Source organism: Callionymus lyra, chromosome 8 (assembly GCF_982586985.1).
Source record: "Callionymus lyra chromosome 8, fCalLyr1.hap1.1, whole genome shotgun sequence".
Taxonomy (NCBI): Eukaryota; Metazoa; Chordata; class Actinopteri; order Syngnathiformes; family Callionymidae; genus Callionymus; species Callionymus lyra.
The window spans coordinates 6,617,450-6,639,249 of NC_141825.1; the positions used below are offsets into that span (position 1 = coordinate 6,617,450).

The 21,800-nt window shown below is 38.8% G+C and overlaps 1 protein-coding gene across 3 annotated transcripts in view; it reads right to left on the reverse strand.

Moving 5' to 3' along the window:
* The window catches only part of plxnb2b (plexin b2b), a 161,823-nt gene that overhangs the window by 83,147 nt on the left and 56,876 nt on the right, over positions 1-21,800 (reverse strand). For all 3 annotated transcript variants that reach the window (XM_087797497.1, XM_087797496.1, XM_087797495.1), the window contains one exon: positions 18,877-18,997. The gene's annotated coding sequence lies outside the window, so the exon portion shown is untranslated. The remainder of the gene's footprint in view (positions 1-18,876; positions 18,998-21,800) is intronic.

The window sequence follows — 21,800 nt, forward strand, 5'->3', positions numbered from 1 at the left end:
GGCCATTTTAGCCGCCTTGGTAGTCATGGAAACGGCACCAACTCAGCACTTGCTTTTCCCATTGATTAAAGGAGTCAAACTCAGTCACACAAGTGTTCAAATAATTAAGTCGTTGTTGAACAACAGCAAGTATGACCCTGACTGATACACTGATTGTCTTTCCTTTTGTTCAGTTTATCCATGAGTGTTACACAATTTACGCCCGACCAACAACTAAATCTTCTTCTTGTTAAAGTTCAACTAATGTGTGTATTTAAGTGTGTGTTGTTATGATGTGTGACTCTATTGTATCATCAGTGTGTGTGTTTGTACAAAACTCTCTTTTCATTGATATATTGACATTAGAAAATGATCTTAAGCTCCGCCCACTGAAAACACTGTTTTTCTGGAGATTAAATCTTTTTGACCACACCCACTCTGCTGTGATTGGTCAAGCATGGAGGTTTGTCACAAACCACTGAAGTCTCCACCTCTAAGGGACTCGTTGTATAAACAAAGCGGGTGTGATTACAGCTGGCTGGAGGAGGAGTGAAGCCATTATTACGTCATAATGGACTCTCGTAACCTCAGATTTCAGAGTGAGGAGAACTTTTCTCAGCCGACGGAGAAGTAATGAACGAGCAACGAGTGTATTTCAATTATATTTTGGTTTGTCCTTCTTTCACAAAACATACACAGCAAATTCTTCGTTTTAATGGAATTCAAAGTTTTATTTTTTGTCATAATTGATCTCGATTTCGCTCCTCATTGGTATCAGCATGAAAATTTATAGTCAATGATGATGGAGCTAAAGATGAAATTCTCAGCCAACAAACGCCTCATTTCACTTTAATATCACAGTTTAGACGAGTCAATTCAAGACGTCAGAGTCTGTTGGAGGTTCAACCCCCCCAAGTGTCGGGCAGATGCAAGCGAAGGAGACGGGAAATGAAGAGGGGATCGTCAGAGAGAGACGGAGGGAGATACAGAAGAAAGGCAGAAAGGCCCAAACAATTTCCTGTCCTGGCTGGCGGCGAGAGTGATGAGATAAGACGGATGACTTCTTCATAAACACCAGCTGATGTTGGGAATTCAGGAAACTTCACGTCGCAGAAGGACAAAAGGGGGCGCCGACGTTCACGGGGATGATTACGAAGAACAATCTAAATAAAATAAAGTTTCTAAAGTTTACTGTGTACTTCTTTTATCCTTTTCATTAAACTTTCATTTAAACAAATATTATTTTATATCATATCATAAACTTTTGAGAAACATTTTATAATTATGAATGTATTTCCCTTTTTGTTCTTTTCTTTATATATTAACATCTTGTAAACATAATTAAAAAAAAACATTTAAAATAGATTTCATTAAAAATAAATAATTATTAAGTGTTATTTATTAACGTACAAAAATCGTTGTTTTTTTTTTAATTAAAAAATATTCTCATAACTCTCAATAACTTTTAGGGAACAATTTTAAATAGTTTATTTTCTTTTCCTTTTTTATCCTTTTCTTTATATTTTACATCTTGTAAATCATATAATTTAGAATGAATATTTAAAATAGATCTAATTTAAAATAGGTAATTTAATTTATTATTAATGTACTAAAACCACATTTCATTTTTTTTTACTTATTTAAAAAATATTCTCATATCTGCTCCTTTAAGGGAACTATTATTATTTATTGAATTACCAAAATGAGTCTGAGTACATATTTACAACAATTACATATACTATTCATATTTTTATATACTTTTTTTTGTATTATAGTAATGCATGCTTTTGTTTTAGATTACTTACATATTCAAGTTAGTTATAATATAGTTACTTCCACTACTTTAATAATCTTTTTTTTAATATATATATATATATTATATATTTTTTGATTTTATATATATATTTTGATTCATTTTTAGAATCAGATTTGTCCTGATGTGCTCTTCCTGTTTCATCTGAGAATATTTTCTGTATGTGTTCTTGGAAAAACCGGGGAACTGTCCAGGGTGTCCTTGCTAGCTGGGACTGACTCCAGCCTCTCCACAACTACGCTGTCAAAGGGGGTAAGCTGTGGAAAATGAATGAACATCATCCTAAGCGCTCCAGTGGATTGTCAGAAGTGGAGAATCGGAGCCAGTAGAATCCAAATAAGACGTTTTAAATATAAACAGCAATATTTATTCATGTGTGTGGAGTCCCGTCGTCATGGTGATCATCCCCTGCAGCCACACCAGCATGGAGCTCCGGCAGACTCGTGGATGGAAGGGACTTATTTCAGGCTGCAGGGGCAGCAGCGAGCTTCCTGTTCATCCAAGACGGCGGAAAAAAACGAAAACCTCTAATAGGGCTAATAAATTGAGCGGGAGCTCGAACGCACGGCGGGAAAGTTCACCGACGGCGTCCAGGCGCGGTTCCACCTCAGCCGCTTTAATGCATGTTAAGAGGATGTGACCGGCAAATTAAAATCCATATCAATTACCTGTCCGGCTCCTGTCACTCGTAAAGAGCGGGAGGCGGCGGAGAGGAAGCGTAAAGACTCGGCTTCTCGCCATCAAACGCGCATTAAGATTTCAACTTAAGAGAAGATTTACGGAGCTGAGGAGACGAGACACGAGCGCCAGACTTTTCACAGTCGCCTGAAAACACCAGTCCAGAAAAAAAAACACTGATTTAAAGTATTTCAACTGAAAACTACTTCATGAAATAATAAATAGGAGAAGCAACCCTTTGAGTCAGACACCTCTGCTCAGAACTGTCTTTCTAGAAAGATTCGAAGGAATTTGAGTGAGATCATTGCGCCTGGGTCTGCCCTGGGCTTCCCCCTAGGTTGTCCAAAAACACATCACCATTAAACCAAGAACTCAACAACATTCTCCGTACACATAGGAGTACAACTTCTTCTCTTTCTCACCCTTTGATGACCAGAGTCTAGAACAGAAATCCACCTGTAAATGTCATGCTTTCCGTCTTTTAGCTCAGCTCTTTTTTCACCAAATGACCAAAGACACTGATCCGCTGTAAAATTGGAAATATCTTATCATAATAATCTGCTTGTTTCAGACTGAGAACCATGGTCTCTGATTTGCTTTGTGTGACAATAACGTTTTTGCTGAGGGGCCACGTTGACTTTGACTCCAGGTGAGGGGCCGTCAGGCCAAAATAAAGATACATAAATATAATGGAATAGCTTTAAAAAAAAACAGTTGAAAATATAATTGCTCATTAAAAAAAAGAAATATGTAAAACCCCCTTTTTATATATAGCTAAATTTTCACTGAAATTATTTTAAGGCGACAAAAAAAACAAAAACAAGTCCTAAACAAAGAACTTAAGAATAGTTATTACGTAATAAATACAACGGTGTAAATTATTTGGTAATGTGTTTGTTTAAAGTTGTCAGTTTACATCCTTACATCCAAAAATTCTGTTGCATGATTAAGTAAAAAAAATAAAAACCCAGCATCAACCTGACAGTCGACAACATCTCAGTGTCGTTTTTGTAAAATTAATTGTATCGTCCCAGTTAAACAAATGACTTTTGCCAGAGTTCCTTTGAGCAAATCTGGCTACAAGGGTGAACCTGGACGTAGCTCAGACATCACAACAACAACAACTAGAAAGCAGCAGATGGCGGAGCAGCGAGCGGCAAATCTGGCTGAGTCGCTTTATTTTCCATCAGCTGTTTGTGTTTAACATCTTAAATATTGAATCACACTCCATTATTAGCGCCTGTGGCTGAACCAGGACGGTGCCCACGTCTCTTTTGTCATCCTATTACACTTATTTTCAGGGGGAATAAGAGCTTAGGAAAACAAATAGTGTGTTAATATGATCTGCTCTCTGTATTTTATAAGGTATATCTTACCTTATTTCAGTTTATCTAATTAATAAGTATTTAAGTCATTTACAATCAAATAATAGAAGTTAATAAACTATAATTATCACATTATTTAAAACCTTTTTAATGATGTTTCAATTTAAAGTTGTATGCTATTTGCTAAAGTAGCTCAAAGCTCAAAACAATTGGGCCTGTGAATATAATTTTATTGACAAACCCAACGAGCTAATGATCTGAGGAGCAAAAAATGCTAAGGTAGCAATTCAGCTAATGTGGTTGACAAGCTAAAAAAGAGAAAAAGTTGGTAATACGGTAAAAAACAATTTGCTAGCAATTTATATAATGACCGTTTAATCGAGTTAAAACAACAAAAGAGAGAGAAAATAGCTAAAATTATGAAAAGGCCAAAGATGCTAAATCTACTGCTAAGAGGTGCTAGCATAGCCACAGACCTAAAGTTCAAGTAATTACACAATAAATATAAGATAAATCAGATTGTTTGGATGTCAATGAAGTCAATACACAAGTAAAAATTCCAATATATTTTTTATAGTTGCTAATGAATCCCGTTAGCAACCTTCTGCCTAGACAGCTGTCTGTTAACTCTGTCAGGTCACAGGATCCAACTTTCAAACGCTGCCTTCCTTATTACGAAGCAATAAAAAAACGCGTAGCCATGACCTCGTCGTTTGATGCCGCCTCTCCCCTACAGCGACCCTCGGCGTCAGATCGTGAGACGGAGGTCGCGGGAAAGTGCGCCGCAAAAGACGACCCGAGCGGGCGCAGGTGAAGAGAGTTCAAGTCCCGGCGATGTGTCTGGCTTTGATCAGCAGGATTAGAAAAGGATTCTCCGGAAGGTTTTTTCCCATTTAATCCGCTGGAACATTTCTGCTGTGAAAAACCTCCGTTTACGATTCAGCAGACTCTCTTCCGAGGTCAGATTAACTTTCCTCCATTTATTGTGCTCAGTTAGCGACGCCAGGACATAAACACGCCGGCGAGAGGCGCCGCTCTGTGAATCCTAAAATGATTATAATTGAGTGTATTTTCATCCGAGCGGCTCCTCGGAATCATCTCCGCTCGTCGTGTGATGTTAGCGCGAGCGGCGGCTTCTGAAAAGAGACCGACGACGGCAACGTTCGGCGCGAAACGACAACGACGAGCCGACAAGGAGCCCGCGGCTTTTATTGAACTTTAAGTGTCAAGATCCGAGAGTGTGTTGCTTTGTGTCCGACTCGAGGGGGGGCCGAGTCCCGGGCCCCGTGGGGGACGTTGGCGGCCCCCGTCCCGGCGTCGTCAATCATCGCCGCGTACAGTAAATGATTTCTCAACAAGCTCGCGGCTGATGGATAATCAGAGAGGAAGTGCTTTTCGAACTCTCTACATCACCGCGCTCTTGTTGTGCCGAGCACGTTTTTCCATTTGGACGTTGGATGTGGCGCCGGGGGGGGGCCGGAGACCAGATGGATCCCTCATGCTGGCAGCTCGGCTCAAAGGAAGCAGGCGCTCGGACAACGGCGGGGACGAAGGTGACGTCTTAAAGAAGAGCTCTGAAACAAAAGCCGGTCCTGAAGGGGGTCAGGGGGTCAGGGAGGTGGGGACGAGGAGCACCGCGAAACCCTTCGGCGAAAACACAGGTCGCCAACAATGACAACTCGTGCCGGCTTCAGATGTTGATTCCAGAAGTGTCCTCAGAACCCAACAAGAATCTAGAAAATATTGCGTGAAATTGAACATCCTTACCTTGGTAGCTAGCATGCTACTAGCAACATGATCTTAAACAACATGAAATTGTTTGTTTGAGGTCATGTAGCTCGTAGTAACATCAGAAGTAACGTGCTAATGTTAGTTTGAGGTCATGTAGCTTGTAGTAACATCAGTAGTAACGTGCTAATTTTAGTTTGAGGTCATGTAGCGCGTAGTAACATCAGAAGTAACGTGCTAATGTTAGTTTGATGTCATTTAGCTCGTAGTAACATCAGTAGTAACGTGCTAATGTTAGTTTGAGGTCATGTAGCTCGTAGTTACATCAGTATTAATATGCTAATGTTAGTTTGAGGTAATGTAGCTCGTAGTTACATCAGTATTAACGTGCTAATGTTAGTTTGAGGTCATGTAGCTTGTAGTAACATCAGTAGTAACATGCAAATGTTAGTTTGAGGTCATGTAGCTTGTAGTATCATCAGTAGTAACATGCCAATGTTCGTTTGAGGGCATGTAGCTGGTAGTAACATTAGTCGTAACGTGCTAATGTAAGTTTGAGGTTTGATAATAGTCATATGCTAATGTTAGTTTGAGGTTTGATAGTAGTAACATTCTGATAATAGTGTGATGTGATCTAGCTTGTAGGTCACATAGCTATCAGTAACATTGGTAACATGCTATTGTTGTTTAAAGGTCATTTAGCTAGTAGTAACATGTTGGTTTGAGGTCATATAGCTAGTAGTTACATTAACAGTAACATGCTAGTAGTATTACGCTAGAAGTAACAAGCTAATGTTAGTTTGATGTCTGGTAGCAAGTAGTAACATGCTGGTATGAGGTCAAACAGCTAGTAGTTACAGTGGTATTAGTAACATAAATAGTAGTGTCATATGTTGGTTTGAGGTCATGTAGCCAATAATAGCATTAGTAGTAGTATGCTAATGTTAGTTTGACGTAATGTAGATAGTATCATGCTAATGCTTGTTGGAGTTCATGTAGCCAATAATTAGATTGCTAGTAGTATGCTAATGTTAGCTTGTGGTTATATAGCCAGTATCATGCTAATGTTGGTCGGAGGTCATATAGCTAGTAGTCACATGCTAATGCTAGATTGGGATCATATAGCCAATAAATACATTAGTAGTAGTATGCTAAGGTTAGCGTGATGTCATGTAGTAACATGCTAATATTAGTTTGAAGTAATGTAGCCAGTTTTATGCTAATGTTAGTTTGAGTTCATATAGATAGTAAAAACATGCTAATGCTATTTTAGATCATATAGCCAATAATTACATTAGTAGTAGTATGCTAAAGTGAGCTTGATGTCATGTAGTAACATGCTAATGTAGGTCTGAGGTCATATAGCTAGTAGTCACATGCTAATGCTAGATTGGGATCATATAGCCAATAATTACATTAGTAGTAGTATGCTAAGGTTAGCTTGATGTCATGTAGTAACATGTTAATTTGACGTAAAACTTACGTAAGTGTTCAAAGTTACAGTAGCTTTAGCAAAATACAGAAATACAACAAATCGTGGTCAAATATATCGTTTAAATTGTTAACAAAATGAATAAAAATATTTTTTAATAAACCTGAAGAAGAAGTTCATGTTGACGGGATAAACCTGTCAATCATGATCGACACCTCATATCTCGTGAGAAAACGACTAAAAATCAATCGTCAACATTTAAATCAGCTCGTGGAAAAATCAACATCCATCGGCTCAGTCGCCGTCGGACCAATCGGGAGCCAGGGTTTTGGCGTCCGCTAAGTGGGGGAATCGAAGTGGACGTGTGACGACCGAGGCCTGGTTCAGTAACGGGCTGATTACAAGAGGACGCCGGCGGCGGCGAGCGAGGACAGAATCTCATCAGGAGGCTCGTGATCGTCCAGTGTTTCCATTACACACGGCTGTCTCATTGGATTACGTGTCTGTGCTCGCGGAGATAAAGTGGGACCAGGTCACACACTCGATATCTCATTATCATGTCGCGCTCGTCCAGATAACAAGCCGCACACTCGTCAATTTACAGCACAAACAGATCGCCAGCCGAGTTTGAGACTTTTGAAGAGAACTTTTTCCGTGCGGTGGTTATCGAGGAAAGACTCTTGAGAGTTCAGGAAGAATCAGGGAACTCTGATGACAAAGTTATATAGTTGAAAATTGTTGATAATAGTTGAAAATTGTATGTTTATAGTTGAAAATTGTTTGATTGTAGTTGAAAATTGTTTGATTAAAGTTGAAAATTGTATGATTATAGTTGAAAATTGTTTTATTGTAGTTGAAAATTGTTTGATTAAAGTTGAAAATTGTATGATTATAGTTGAAAATTGTTTGATTGTAGTTGAAAATTGTTTGATTAAAGTTGAAAATTGTATGATTATAGTTGAAAATTGTTTGATTAGAGTTGAAAATTGTTTGATTATAGTTGAAAATTGTTTGATTGTAGTTGAAAATTGTTTGATTACAGTTGAAAATTGTTTGATTATAGTTGAAAATAGTTTGATTAGAGTTGAAAATTGTTTGATTACAGTTGAAAATTGTTTGATTATAGTTGAAAATTGTTTGATTATAGTTGAAAATTGTTTGATTGTAGTTGAAAATTGTTTGATTAAAGTTGAAAATTGTTTGATTATAGTTGAAAATTGTTTGATTGTAGTTGAAAATTGTTTGATTACAGTTGAAAATTGTTTGATTTTAGTTGAAAATTGTTTGTTTAAGTTGAAAATGGTTTGATTATAGTTGAAAATTGTTTGTTTATATTTGAAAATTGTTTGTTTATATTTGAAAATTGTTTGATTATAGTTGAAAATTGTTTGATAATATTTAAAATTGTTTGATTAAAGTTGAAAATAGTTGATTATAGTTGAAAATGATTTGATTAAAGTTCAAAATTGTTTGATTATAGTTGAAAATTGTTTGATAAAAGTTAAAAAATGTTTGATTAAAGTTAAAAATTGTTTGATTAAAGTTGAAAATTGTTTGATTATAGTTGAAAATTGTTTGATTATAGTTGAAAATTGTTTGATTGTAGTTGAAAATTGTTTGATTACAGTTGAAAATTGTTTAATTATAGTTGAAAATTGTTTGATTAGAGTTGACAATTGTTTGTTTACAGTTTAAAATTGTTTGATTATAGTTTAAAATTGTTTGATTATAGTTGAAAATTGTTGGATTGTAGTTGAAAATTGTTTGATTAAAGTTGAAAATTGTTTGATTATAGTTGAAAATTGTTTGATTGTAGTTGAAAATTGTTTGATTACAGTTGAAAATTGTTTGATTTTAGTTGAAAATTGTTTGTTTAGGTTGAAAATGGTTTGATTATAGTTGAAAATTGTTTGTTTATATTTGAAAATTGTTTGTTTATATTTGAAAATTGTTTGATTATAGTTGAAAATTGTTTGATAATATTTAAAATTGTTTGATTAAAGTTGAAAATAGTTGATTATAGTTGAAAATGATTTGATTAAAGTTCAAAATTGTTTGATTATAGTTGAAAATTGTTTGATAAAAGTTAAAAAATGTTTGATTAAAGTTAAAAATTGTTTGATTAAAGTTGAAAATTGTTTGATTATAGTTGAAAATTGTTTGATTATCGTTGAAAATTGTTTAATTATAGATGAAAATTGTTTGATTATAGTTGAAAATTGTTTGATTACAGTTGAAAATTGTTTGATTATAGTTGAACATTGTTTAATTATAGATGAAAATTGTTTGTTTATAGTTGAAAATTGTTTGATTATAGTTGAAAATTGTTTGATAATATTTAAAATTGTTTTATTAAAGTTGAAAATAGTTGATTATAGTTGAAAAATAGTTGAAAAATAGTTGATTATACTTGAAAATTATTTGATTAAAGTTGAAAATTGTTTGATTATAGTTGAAAATTGTTTGATTACAGTTGAAAATTGTTTAATTATAGTTGAAAATTGTTTGATTATAGTAAATTGTTTGATTACAGTTGAAAATTGTTTGATTATAGTTTAAAATTGTTTGTTTAAGTTGAAAATGGTTTGATTATAGTTGAAAATTGTTTGATTAAAGTTGAAAATTGTTTGATTATAGAATAGAATAGAATAGAATAGAAAGGCTTTATTCATCCCCAGAGGGGAAACACACTTTCACAACAGCGCAGTTGGAAGAAAATAAAGTGCAAGGAGAAAGAAATAGTACAAGAGATAATACAAAATAAAATAAAAACGATCTTAAGAATATACAAATTATTTACAAAATTAGAAATTGACACTATTAACAAAATAAAATAGAATACAAATAAAATAAAATAGAAATAAAAAACGGAAAAAAATAAATAAATAAAAAGCACACAAGAAGAAAAACACGCTACGGATTAGCATCAGGATATTTAAAGTAGAGAGTTAAATATCCTGACACCAGTTGGGATGAAGGACCTTCTATAACGCTCCGTCCTACACTGGGGGTGCCTGAGCCTGCCACTGAAGGAGCTGGCCAGCTCCTCCACGGTCAGGTGCAGTGGGTGGAGAGCGTTGTCCCTGATGGAGGAGAGTCTGGAGAGTGTCCTCCTCTCTCCCACCTCCTCCACCGAGTCCAGCGAGCGGCCCAGGACAGAGCCGGCCCTCGTGACCAGCCTGTTCAGTCTCTTCCTGTCCCGGTCCGTGCTGCCTGCTCCCCAGCAGACCACAGCGTAGTGGATAGCAGAGGCTACCACGGAGTCATAAAAGGTCCTTAAAAGTGGTCTGCACACTCCGAAGGACCTCAGTCTCCCCAGGAGGTGGAGGCGACTTCGGCCCTTCTTGTACACGGCGTTGTACAATTTTATAGTTGAAAATTGTTGGATTACAGTTGAAAATTGTTTGATTATAGTTGAAAATTGTTTGATTATAGCTTAAAATAGTTTGATTATAGTTTAAAATTGTTTGATTATAGTTGAAAATTGTTTGATTATAGTTGAAAATTGTTTGATTATAGCTTAAAATAGTTTGATTATAGTTGAAAATTGTTTGATTATAGTTGAAAATTGTTTGATTATAGTTGAAAATTGTTTGTTTATAGTTGAAAATTGTTTGATTATAGTTTAAAATTGTTTGTTTATAGTTGAAAATTGTTTGATTATAGTTGAAAATTGTTTGTTTATAGTTGAAAATTGTTTGATTAAAGTTGAAAATTGTTTGATTACAGTTGAAAATTGTTTGATGAAAATTGAAAATTGCTTTAGAAATCCTAGCAACGTTAGGCTCAATATAACTGAATCTTGCTCTTGTTCCACTTTTAATCTTAACTGGATGACCAGGCGGATTTAGGTCATTTCTGATGCTTTTCTTGACTTTGATTCAGCACAAAAAGCTGGTAAAAAAAAATAAAATAAAGCAGTTTCTGATGAAATTCAATGACAAGATTTCCATGTAAAACTGAATCAGAACCAAAAATGTTTTTTTATCAACAATAGGCTCAAAAGTTTAGAAAAAGAGACACAGAACGAGCAGAGCACAAGGTTATCTTGGAGAGGACGTTGCTTCCGTCATTCCAACATCTATTTTGCAATTTAAACCAAGAATGAAAACATTCTGAAAACTCCAAGGTCACCCGCAGTTCACCACAGACCCTTTGAGCATCATTCCAACCCGTGAACTACTTCACCAGCCGGACACTGACACTTCTTCCCAAATCTTGTTCTAAGCGCCCCCCCCCCCAAAAAAAAAGGGCTTCGGGGGGAATATTGGGAGCGGATTTCCTCGTAAACTGTGACTTGCTGATTTCATTTGCAAACATTATTTGTAAGAGCAATTCCGCTGGCGGGTGTAAAAAAAAACGACGGGTGTGTGTGTGTGGGGGGAGGTTTTTTTTGGGCGGGGGGTCTTGAACAGCTCTCTCCATCACCAGAAAGAAAATGTCATGCAAATAGAGGATTTCTCGCCGCCAACAATTCTGCACAAACGTGGCCCTGCAAATCACTTAATGCGGTGGGGAAATGGGCATTTCTGCTTCTCCTCACAGCGCTCCGAGATGGAGTAGGAGATTGGCCCGGTGTAATTCCACTCCTCGCTCTCTGCCCCTCAAACATTTCACTTATGATTTAGGGAAAGAAGAGCGAGCTCTGGAGTCTTCCCCCGTTTGTGGCGGAATTATTTTTAACTGTAGAAATTTCAAGAGAAAAAAGAAGGAGGGATGAGGTGATTCACTGGCAGGGGCGGCGGAAGGATAGAGGCGATGCACTCGTGCTCCACACTTTAATGGTGTCCCCCCCTTGAGAGCTCCCGCCTCTCGGAGGGAATTAACCCGGCGGTCGTTATGCGGCTGCGGGTCAGCGGATCCGTGGCATGTGTGGAAACACCAGTCGAGGCGCTGGCGTTGGTCCTCGGCGCCCTCGGGCGGCCTCGCTCGCCCACTCGCTGACGGTGTCACGCCAAGCGAGGGTTTCCCACACATGCCGGCTCGTCGCCCAGTCACCCGCCGCCCGCTTAATAAGAGCGGAAAATAGTCCCCGCGGCGCCGTGGGCTCGATAACACGCCTGCTCCGTGTCCGAGTGGAGGGCGGGAGGCTAAACTGTGTTAGCGATGAACGCACACCAGCGACAGTAGCTAGCGGCTAACGCTAGTCACCAACCGTCAACATGAATCTCAGCAAGTCACGGTGGTTACAGTCGAACTAATGTGTCGAGTTAAGTCTTGTGTGACTCTATTGTATCATCAGTGTGTGTGTGTGTGTTGTTGTGATGTGTGACTCTATTGTATCATCAGTGTGTGTGTGTGTTGTTGTGATGTGTGACTCTATTGTATCATCAGTGTGTGTGTGTGTTGTTGTGATGTGTGACTCTATTGTATCATCAGTGTGTGTGTGTGTGTTATTGTGATGTGTGACTCTATTGTATCATCAGTGTGTGTGTGTTGTTGTGATGTGTGACTCTATTGTATCATCAGTGTGTGTGTGTGTGTTGTTGTGATTGTTGGGATTTAATCTATGTTTAGTTTACACGTACATGTTGCAATGTCAAGAGTGAAAGACAGCTGTGATTGGTTAGCTGGGCGGCAAAGCATTACGGGAGCAGTTCAGGTCGACAACACTGAGCGCGTTGTTGAGTGTGGGGATGAGATTGCAAGTTAAAGTAAAATGGTCACGATTTCGCAGATTTTGTTTAATCCGAGATATTTTCAGAAACAATAAACGAGGGAACACTGTTTAAAAATCCTTTTTTTTTTCTTTGGTTCAATGCCAATTGTTTCCCTAATTCTTATACCCTAGACACGCAACATAACACCTTGTAAGGCTGGCATGTTCTGGCTGATAAAAAGTCACTGGGATGCAACATGACTCCAAACCAGGAGTTGCCTCGAGCTGAAATCAAACCTGCAGCTTTTTTTTCCAAGTCTAAAACTGGTTTAAACAAGAGTTTTTTGGAAGAGACGAACATTAGTCTCGGACACGAGAGTCGCCTCGCAGAGAAGCGACTCCGCCGCATGCGGGTCCACCTGACTCGGATAGAATTGCCGAATCTAGGGCTGTGAAGGCGGTTTATAGGAAAGGCGGTGCCAGGAGCTTTGCTGTGGGATTAAGAGTCCAAGATGCAGGAGGGAGGGGTGAAGTGGAACACTTTCCCCGCTCCAAACCTTGGCTACACTGTACCAGTCTGGTTTACACTGGGTTGGGTCACACTTTCGCTGCCAGTTCCCAGAACACAGGGACCCTTTTTTCTCCTGCCAATCACATCCAGATGTGCCCGGACTAGAACTCCGATCCCTCCCGCTCGGGTTCAGGAACTTTTCAGTCGCAGCGGAGACTTGAACACTCGGGGAAAAGTTGAGGCCCGCAAGGAATCTGGAACCGGGACCGGAGTCCAATAACACGCGCGTCGCCTCAGGATATGAAGTCTGAGAAGATACAAGTCGACATGACGGAGAGATTTACGAGGAGGGAAGATGAATCCGGTCCCACCAGCGCAGAACCATCAATTATCGGATCAGGTTCTTCACCTGGATGACGTGATCCTCGGATTCACTTACAAATAAAAGAAACAATAATTAAACTCAGGCATGATTGAGAAGAAGCAGACTTTATATTAATGAAAACAAACTCTCTCTCTTATTACGTTTATTACAGTAATTCACTTGATACTTGTTGTGTAATCCTGTTGTGTAGTTCCTCATTTATATGGAAATAAAATAATTGATATGATGCTAGCGGGCACACGTTTGCCGGTCTTAGATTAAATTAATCACATTTATAAACTCATTTATTTGTTCATGTTAGATTTGGTTTGAGCAAAGTGAGTATTGTGTGTCGGGTTATTAGAAACCAAGCTGCATCAAACTACCCAGAGGTAGCTAACCTCAAAGACTAATCAACAAACAAATCTAGCTTCAAATTCTAATAAACATACAAATGGCTAGATTCAAATACTAATGAACAAACACAGAGTTAGCTTCAAAGACTAATAAACAAACATAGCTAGCTTCAAATGCTTGTACACAAACAGAGCTAGTATCAATGCTAATAAACAAACAAATAGCTAAATTCAAATACTAATAAAAAAACACAGAGCCAGCTTCAAAGGCTAATTAACAAACACAGAGCTAGTTTCAAAGACTAATAATCGAAAAGAGCTAGTATCAAATGCTAATAAATAAACACAGAGCTAGCTTCAAAGGCCAATAAACATACACAGAACTAGCTTCAAAGGATAATAAACAAACACAGCCAGCTTCAAACGCTTATAAAAACAGGGCTAGCTGCAAAGGCTTAGGAACAAACCAAGATCTAGATATAGAGGCTAATAAACAAACACAGAGCTAGCTTCAAATGCTAATAAAAAAAAACAGAGCTAGCTTCAAGGGCTGATGAACAAACACAGAGACAGCTTCAAATGCTAAAAAAAAAAACATAACTAGATTCAGAGGCTTATAAACAAACACAGAGCTTCAAAGTCTAAAGAACCAACACAGAGCTACCTTCAAATGCTAATAAACAAACACTGAAGGTAGCTCTGTGTTGGTTCTTTAGCCTTTGAAGCTAGTTCTAAGACTTAAGAGTTGTTTGAAACCTCAAATATGAAGCTTGAAATCTCTGTCATGTTCTTTGTTCTTGAGGAAACTCCATTAATATGATGACTATTGTCTTGTAACAGACACAGAGAAAAAAATAACACTTCTCCTGTTAAAACCTATAAATGGAAGTTGATGAGTAAAACAATCTTTCTTTAAATAAAGACTCAACTTCCCTTTTTGGCTTCATCTACTTCCTGTTTGTTACTAGAAGGAATTAAAATCAAATACAAATAATAATCCCAGATTATTTTAAACACTGGTGAATGTATATGTCACAAAATCAATATGAACTACTCACTCGCTGTTTTTAAAACTCACCTAAACTAAACCTTTTGGAGAATATTTTAACTGAATGTAGGTACTTTTGCCTTTAAAATAAAAAGTATTTCAATAGACTTTTTTTTTGGTTTAACTAATAGAACTGAAACCAAAATATATCCAAACATCATCTTTTGAAAGCTGCTGGAATCAATCGACTGTATCCTATCGTCCTCAGTCCTCGCAGGATTTTATTCTTCCTTAAACCATCTAGAGGCAGAAAGTTGAATTGCAACAGTAAAGTGAAAAAACTATATATATACTGTATATATTTGCATGTTAAATAAAAAAAATCATAATTGTTTTATTTTCATACACACATTGAAATATAAACATTAGAAATACTATGATAAAAATAAAATATAATTTAAAAGTCCCCACGCCAAGAAAAAAAAATGTTTTGGAAAAAAATATTCTGTGGATCAGAATCTACTGATGGTTCCTGAACACGCTTCAGGACCAGAGGAGAGAAATCCTTCCAGACTGTTGCTCCTAAGCTTTCGAACGATCTCTGTGTTTGATGATCTACTGACTCCTTCAAGAAACATCTTAAGACATTCTTATCTGTGCTTTTACCTGATTTTCAGGAACTCTTGTGTTTGTCTCTGTGTGTCTTGACCTTTTAAAGTATAAGAAACTGGCAGCCAGTGAAGAGTTTTAAGGATCGGGAATATGTGAGTGCTTCTACTAGAGCAGCTAAGGATTCTGGCTGCACAGTTTTGTATGAATAGATTCCAAAATAAACTGTTACAATAGTCTAAAAGAGCAGATACAAACACATGGATTATAAGCTCCAGATTGTGTTGTATTTATAGTTACATGAGACAAACATGTATATATATATATATATATATATATATATATATATATATATGTGTATCGATGTACTTCTAACACCCCAATAGTTGCTCTGAATATTGAATAATTCGTCAGCGAGTCTCCGGATTTATCTAAAAGTATTTTCCACGCAGGGAAGAGAAGCTCCTGCAGCGACACAAAGCTGGAAACTTAATGAATTTACCGCTTGTTTGCGGCGCCTGGAAGCTGGAAGGGGGTCATGAGTTGTGCAAATAGACAGTTGGAACCGATGTGCAATTAACTATTCATTACATAAATCTGATTAGGGACTCGCTGGCGCGTGCAGGTCTTGTGAATTCTCCCTAACCTCCTTTCCCTCCCCCGTGGTGCTGGAGAGGATCCGGCCTCTCGTGCCGCCGCCACAGATCCTCCTCCGGCTGGGTTATCAGCGAGCGCCATCTGTTCCCCGCAGCAAGCTTCCAATTGAGCTGCTTGAAAGTCGCCCGATATCGATCGCAGACGCGTTGATTTCATAACCGTGACACTAGTTAAAATCACATCGTGGAGGCTGCGGCGTGTCCGGGCGAGCCCGCTCATCACACACCGGCAGATCACATGACCGTGTGATAGACCATCATGTCGAAGGGCCTCAAATATGGATTTGTCACAAAACTCTTGAGTCCTACAGCTGCAGGTCAGATCTCACTTTGTGCTCGTTATTAAGTTTAATGTAAACAGTTACAAAAGTGACCAGAAGGGGGCTCCCTTGTGGACCCCCAGGGCCACATGTAGCACATTATTCTTACCATCAATCTATCCACTCTTCAATCCATCCATCCATCTGTCCATCATCAACTCTTCCTTCCATTCTTCCTTCCATTCTTCCATCCATTCTTCCATCTCTCAACTCTTCCATCCATCCATCAATCCATCCGCCCATCGATCCACTCTTCCATCCATCCGTCTGTACATCATCAACTCTTCCTTCCATTCTTCTATCCATTCTTCCATCTCTCAACTCTTCCATCCATCCATCAACCCATCCATCCACTCTTCCATCCATCCATCCATCCATCATCAACTCTTCCATCCATCCATCTGTCCAACCATCAACTCTTCCATCCATCCGTACATCCATCCATCCATCCATCCACTCTTCCTTCCATCCATCCATCCGTACATCCACCCATCCACTCTTCCATCCATCTGTCCATCAACTCTTCCATCCATCCATCCATCCACTCTTCCTTCCATCCATCCATCCGTACATCCACCCATCCACTCTTCCATCCATCTGTCCATCAACTCTTCCATCCATCCATCCATCCATCCACTCCATCCATTCTTCCATCCAACCCTCAATTCACTCTTACATACAGGTCAAGAAAAGAAGTGAAGTTTGTCCTTGACTATCCCTTTACTATCAGCGAGTCCAACAAATGTACGTAAGTCTCTGTACTGAGAAGTGAAGTTGCAGTGGTCAGTAGTCAGTGAGTAACAGAAGTTTAATGAATTCCCGATAATAATTGTGTGTATTTGGATGATAATAAGAATTCATACACAGTTTCTAAAAGTTTCATCTGGATTAATTGGGATTAACGACGTTGTGGTTCATCGACTGACGGCTCTAATGGTTATGAAACGTTTGGACCCGACATTCACTCCGATCAATGATACCCTTCATGCTCCGAGGATTGAACCTTCATAACAACCTCCCTGCTTTTCCAAAGACGACACACATCAGTGTCATCGCCGCTCACCTCTGAGTATCACCCACTCGACGTGTCGACACAGCTGAGAGAGTGTTACTGCACTGAGACCTCATCTGGTGCGTCTTCATCACACTTAGACGAGCGCAGATGAAGCCAACGTTAAATGTGTGTTCGTCAGTGTGTTGGGTTTTGTGTTTGTATTCCTGAGATTTTTTTATTTCTTTTTGCTAGTAGTTTAATTAAATGTGTTTCTTTAAAAGTCAAACTGTGTTGAAAAAATTACAACAATCATTGAATCATTGTATTTTGGCTAAAAACATAATTTTCCAATTCAAAAATTCAAAATAAAAGCATCATATTTTCTTTTGTACTACAATCAAAACATTTTTGTCGATTTTAACTCTGATTTTTCAATGTTTACTTCTGAAGTAGATTTAAGAAATACCTTTTTTTTTTAAACACCACAGTGTCTTGATGACACAAGCGCATTTAAAAAAATCTTTTTTATTACGACATGAACAACATAAATGCATCTCGCTAATAGTTAGCATTAGTAGCATTTTAATAACAAAAAAATTGAGTTAAGGAAAAAAAAAGTTTATGAAAAGATTAATAAAATCTACCAAATGATAAACTTAACCATAAAAGTAGTTTAGTAAAGTTTATAAAAACATAAATAGTGTGAACCAAAATATAATTTAAATGAACAAAAATTTTAAACAACTGAGCCAAAACTCAAGACAAAGTTAACCCAAAAAAAGGGAATAAATAAATAAATAAAGTGAACCAAAACGTTAATAAACGTACTCAGACAAATAATAAAATAAACCAAAAGTTACCAAAAATAAACAACGTTAACCAAACTAATATTACTTTAACAAATTAATGCATAAAGCTGGAAAAAAACATTTTGGAATCTAAGAGCAGCACTTTCTGTCCGTCTCTCAGAGGGGGGCGCTAGAGATGAGGATGAGGTCTTAGAGAGAGTCCTTCCTCACCAGATGCTCGGTGGATCAATACGCTGAGTCGATAGATCATTGAGCGACTCGTGCAACAACACCATGATCAGAGATACAAGTCCTGATCGACGTGGACAAGCATGAACTCCTGCCACCACCGGCAGAGGCGATGTCACCGGTCAGGGGCCCCGGCAAGGTTATCGGTGAGCATGATGGTCGCCTGAGAGATGATCCGTGTGACGGGAGTCTGTTGCGAAGTTTCAGCCGCAGACGGAGAACAAGCGCAGCAGGTGTCGCTCCGATTCTCTGGCAACTTATTAACTGTGTAAATATTAACGCAGCTCAGAGATGTTGGTTCTTCCGCAGATTTGTCAGAACGAGCTTCGTAGATTATTGAACATCACGGGGAAGATTCATCAGCCGGCTCCGAGTGAGATGCTCTCACTCCGCCGTCACGATGTCTTTGTTACCAATAATTAATGAGCGAGTGCCTAGAAAAGTCTCTATGACTCTGGTTGAAAGAAAAAAGATATTTGTCACTTACCATCAAGATGGTCGTCGAACTCGAGTAGTTAGTTGTTTGACACCAGGAGCTAGCAGGACTTTGTGACCTCCATTCGTGCCGCAAATAGTCCAGACGATTGAGAGGTGAGAGCCCACACTACCTGTGAACAGACAAAACATACTTGTCTAAAACTGTTGTCTATAGTTCTACAACGAGAGTCTAAATGTTCGTTTGTTAATAAGCAACATAGCAACAGTGACGTCAGGTATGACCTCGTAAGGGTTCCTGGTAAAGACCACCGGAAAAAAGATGGACTTCAACAGCACAGTACTGGTGTCACGGTAGGACAGGGATGGGCAATTAAAATTCTTCAAGGGCCACATTAAATTTTGTTAACGTTGTTAGGGGCCGTCAAGCAAAAAGAAAGACGAAAAAATACCTAAAAAAAAGAAAAAAGGACATGCGTCATTAGGTCGTGATTTATTAAGCTAAAAAAGCTGTAATTTTATTCTTGTATATATGAGTTTTTTTCCAAACATTTCTTCAATTAACTTAAAAAAAAATAATTGAGGGATTAATATATACTTGAAAAATTACACACAAAAGAAGTGAAGTGTTATGTGAAAATGTAAATGAATAATAAATACAAAATACATTTGTTAATGCATTAAAACTATTTATACATGATCATACTTTGACATTACGAGGGTCGCATAAATAAAGTCAAAGGGCCGCACTTCAGCCAGGTCTGTGGTCGGGGGTATGGTACCATCTACTCGCAAGGGAAGGTAGCTGGTATCCTGGAGGTCAGACCATCAAGTACATCAATTCATTCATTATCTGAGCCACTTAATCCCTCATTGGGCAATCGGGGAATGGAGCCTAGTTTCTGCGGGCGAGAGGCGGAGGACACCCTGGACAGGACGCCAGTCCGTCGCAGGGCACAGACAGAAACACAACTATTCACATACACACTCATACCTATGGACCCCAAGCCTAACCCCTAACCACTCCGCCACCCTGCACTTCTATCAAGTACAGCGGTGCAAAATGTGGATTGAGGTCAAGACTTTCCTTCAGGTTCTTGCAGTCTTGTTGAGGATCTGCTTTTAGACTGGAATAATAAGTCCTCTAACTCTTCAGAAAAGCTGGTGTCTCCGCAGGGTTATGGCTGTAGTAATCAATATCAAGGGAATCTAATTCAGGTGTATCTGACATTTTTTTGGATGTCTCCAGGAAGGCTCCCTTTGGAAGTGTAACAGGCATGGAGATCTAAAAGATCTAACCCCATGAAACGTTGAGCTGGGGAATGCCTTGGTATTCTTCAAAGGGTTTCTAAGGAGAAGAAAGTCTGGGCCTCACTGCTTCACTTCGGACCTTCAGACCGTAAAAATCAGTGTAAAATGGATGAAGGCCCAGACATTTCTCAACACCCACAACTTCTTCCAGCACTTCTACGGAAATTCCAAGGCCGTCCATAAGAAATAGTCCATTAATCATGCCATTGGTCTTTCCTTGTGGTCGCCTTTAACATCGAAATACCCGGTACACCATGAGAGAAGCTTTACGGATGGATGGACCAATGGGCCGACGGATAGGTGGATGGGTTGATGGATAGGTGGATGGTTGGATGGACAAACTGACGGGTGAGTAACCATCCGTGATTCAGGCAGTAAACAGTGGTTTACGCTTTCAGAAGAAGCTACGAGTTGATGGTTTCATCACCAATATGAGGAAACAGGAGGTAGGACTGAAATCCCAGGTAAAGTGGACCTTCACCGCTCGCGCGTGGGCAGAAGGTCGCGCCGGTGAAGTGCCACGTGTAAACCATCGAGCGATAAAACCAGAGCTGGAATTAATGAAAAACACAATCTCCGAATCCGAACAGACACTTTTATTGGCTTTTGTCACTAATACAGATTATTTTGTCTGGAACGCTCGTTCAATTTTATCTCAAACAATCTGGTTTAAATAATAATAAAAGCAGCTTTTAGACGCAATTACACGGAACAACATTGCAGTGACTGATGTCGTCTTCAGATCTCTGCACGGCATTAGCCGAACCTCGGCAGCGATTGGTCGCATAAACCCGTTCTTATGAATTAAATCCAGCTGTAATCTGAGAGGCCGTTTTTTTTAAAGGTCATAACGGGGTGCTTACTGTGATCTCTCATAAAAAGGGCTCAGGATTGATTTATGATAATGGAGGCATCGGATTTCAGCGCCATTGATTCTTTGGACTATTTAGAAGCGGAGCAGAGAGAGAAGGAGTTGCGCCGCCGTTGCCAGACGACTGGTCGCACACAAACTATCATTTTAGTCTCCAGTAATCTCTGGATTAAAATCTTACAGTTCAATCTGGAATCAACCAAATATGCCAATTTTATTTTTAGATCATAGTTGGAAATCTGCCAGAGAGTCTCAGATAGAGAAGCTTCCTGGTTCAGGTTCATCTCGTGGACAAAGAAGATTTGGGAGGCTTTAAATGTACCAGGTATTGTAAATTCAGGTAACAACGGATAAAAGAGGGTAAAACCTCAGGCTTCCTCCCTCGTTCCACCTGGTACCCTGCATTGCCCCTCTCTAATCGGTTCCTTGGGCCCCGATGTTCCGGCTCAGAACTTCTTGGAGACCAGAATAGATTTGGGGGGGGGGGGGGGGGGGGGTGACAGTGTCACCCCGGAGACATCTGTTTTCACAGGTGTGTTCTCCCGACGTGATTAAGATTGGCAGTACGGTAGCCATCCAGCACCGCCGTCGCCGCGGGTGTCGGGCGTGAGCGTGAAGAACCGTCGTGAAGTTCCAGGGCAGATGGAAGAAAGGATGGGAGTGTGAAGGAGGGAGAGAAGAGGGTCGGATGATGATGACGATGAAGATTAATGAGATTATTTTAAAATAGATAAGAGCTGAGCTAAAAGACTAAATGTCTCTCCGTCCGTCTGAAACTACCGACAGAAGATACA